Source organism: Chanodichthys erythropterus, chromosome 16 (genome assembly GCF_024489055.1).
Source record: "Chanodichthys erythropterus isolate Z2021 chromosome 16, ASM2448905v1, whole genome shotgun sequence".
Classification (NCBI taxonomy): Eukaryota; Metazoa; Chordata; class Actinopteri; order Cypriniformes; family Xenocyprididae; genus Chanodichthys; species Chanodichthys erythropterus.
Window position 1 is genome coordinate 32,171,984 of NC_090236.1, and position 2,721 is coordinate 32,174,704.

A 2,721-nucleotide genomic window follows, 5' to 3' on the forward strand; every position below is an offset into this window, starting at 1 on the left:
ACTATGGGAGCGCTTTAGAGGCTCTGCCTACATCTATAAAAGGAATTGATTGCGAGAGAGGAAGGAAGCAGACTAGTTTTGCTATGCCTGCCTATAGTGTTGTCTATGTAGTTTGGTCGATTTTGCTTTCACTTATGATTTTTTTGACCTCAGACATACTCTGCGAGCGCGAGGGATACGACAGAGTGCTCGCATTATCAAAGAAGCAGCGAGCGTTGATTGCAGTGAAAATGCTCTAGTTCTTTTGCACTGTAACAACTGGTAGAATTGTGTGTTATGGGTTATGTGCCCCTAGCCCTGGATTTTCAGTCAGGAGAAAGACTGCAAATATGCAAGAGTTTTTATTTAATAATATTGTTTGACAATATACTGTTGCTCTCTCTCTCACTCCACACATACACACACAAAATGAGTCAAAAACAATTATTAGATTATTAGACCTTAGCCAGATATAGTACAGGCTGATATTTAGCATGGAAAGTGGTCATTAATAATATCAAACATTAAATGTACTTCAAAGAAGAAGAGGCTGTTCAAATGTGCACATAGTGTTTTCTACCATATTTAAAGTTATTAATGAATACCATGAGCTTTCATGAGAGGAAATCAGAAATCTATCATAAAAATAAGTCAGAAAGTAAGCATTTTTCAGGACTTGACCCTTATGCATATAAAATAACCCAATTTTAAAGGTTAATAAGTCAATAATTTTATCCCTTAAAACTCTTTGATCACCAAAATGACATATTTTAAAGCGGAACTCAGTTTGCGAAGCTCCCCCTACAGGTTCCTTCAGTGAATCACACTGTCGTAAATACTCCAAGCGCAGCTCTGGACTACAACGACTAACGCTCACCAGCGCAGTAGTTTTGCAAATACAGTACACTCGATGGAGGTGGGTAATTTTCTAAATTGTCTTATTGTCATAATATATACATTGTTTTTGAATTACCGTAAAGCATTTTGTCACTCTCGCGTGAACATGAGGCGAGATTGTGTCGGTTCGGCGCAGCTCAACTTGCAAGTGTTGTTTTCTGGGCGTAGACATGCCAGAGGGGGTTAGTGCTCGCCTCAAACACACCATTACAAGTCAATTAACCATCGTATGAACTTAGAAAACTATTTATGAAGGTAAAAAAATTTACTTAGTTCTGCTTTAACGTTTTTTTCCTGTGAAAACAATTTCTTCATGCCTTAAAATAGCTTAAATGTACACTCTTACCTTATTTAGTATATGTGGATCTATGAATATGCTAATTAGCCCCGCCTCCACTCGCTCACACCAGCTCAGAGATCCACTCGGTCAACTTATTGAGGTAAAAGTCGCACAATGGTATTGCTCGGACACATAAAGGTAATTGATATGATTAGCCTTTCGCTTGACTACGTTATCAAACAGCTAATAATGTGTTGCTACTGTTGCACAAACCATAGTTGCGTCCCAAATGACGCACTATACACTATGCACTTACTCATCCATGTAGTGCTTGAATTGTATAAGGTTATTTTGTCATTTAACAATGGAGTCTGATACCCTCTCCCCCTCCGCTACATAATTAAAGCTGCAACAGTTGAGTGCATGAAGTGTCCAACATTCCACACTTAATTTAGTGCATCATCCGGGTATTTAAAGTGCACTTTTTCTTTTTGGAATTTTGTGTGTGAACGCACTACTCCCACTATTTATACTTAAAAACTTAATAGAATAGTGTATATGTACGCAAATTGGGACGCACCTCATGTTCCCGTTCGCCAATGCCACATTCTTAGAAATGCTTTGAACAACTCAGAATGTCAGTGGAGAAAGGCATATAGTTCATCATAACATCATAAACCTGCTATATTACTAAATCTACCTAATTTTTCATTTCAACAGAAAAATTTACGAGATAACCTCCTCTTGAGACTCCCTTGCTTCAGAGTCCTCATGTTTAATGATATGCTAAAGCCCGCCCGCATCGGTTACAAGGTAGTTTGTGACGTCAGAAACAGCAGTGATTTCAAACTGCGTTTCTGAAACTGTCTTTTAGACCACTGCAGTTTTAGGGAGAAAATACTCAGCAATGGTGCTGACTTATGAATTTGCACATGGTTTATCATAAAGCATATTAAAAACACTACATAGACATATAAACAACATTAAAAACTTGCAGGTGGACTTTAAAGGGTTAGTTCACCCAAAAATGAAAATTCTGTCATTTTTACTTCCCCTCATGTCGTTTCACACCCGTAAGACCTTCGTTAATCTTTGGAACACAAATTAAGATATTTTAGTTGAAATCCGATGGCTCTGTGAGGCCTCCATATGGGGAGCAATGTCACTTCCTCTGTCAAGATCCATAGAGGTACTAAAAACATATTTAAATCAGTTCATGTGAGTACAGTGGTTCAATATTAATATTATAAACCGACAAGAATACTTTTGGAGCGCCAAAAAACAAAAACAAAATAACGACTTATTTAGTGATGGCCGATTTCAAAACACTGCTTCAGGAAGATTCGGAGCATAAATGAATCAGTGTATCGAATCATGAATCGGATCGCGGGTCAAACCGCCAAGCTGCTGAAATCACGTGACTTTGGCGCTCCGAACTGCAGATTCGACACAGATTCACTGTGCTCCGATGCTTTCTGAAGCATTGTTTTGAAATCGGCCATCACTAAATAAGTCGTTATTTTGTTTTTTTGTAAAAAAAATAACAATGAGACGACATGGTTTGA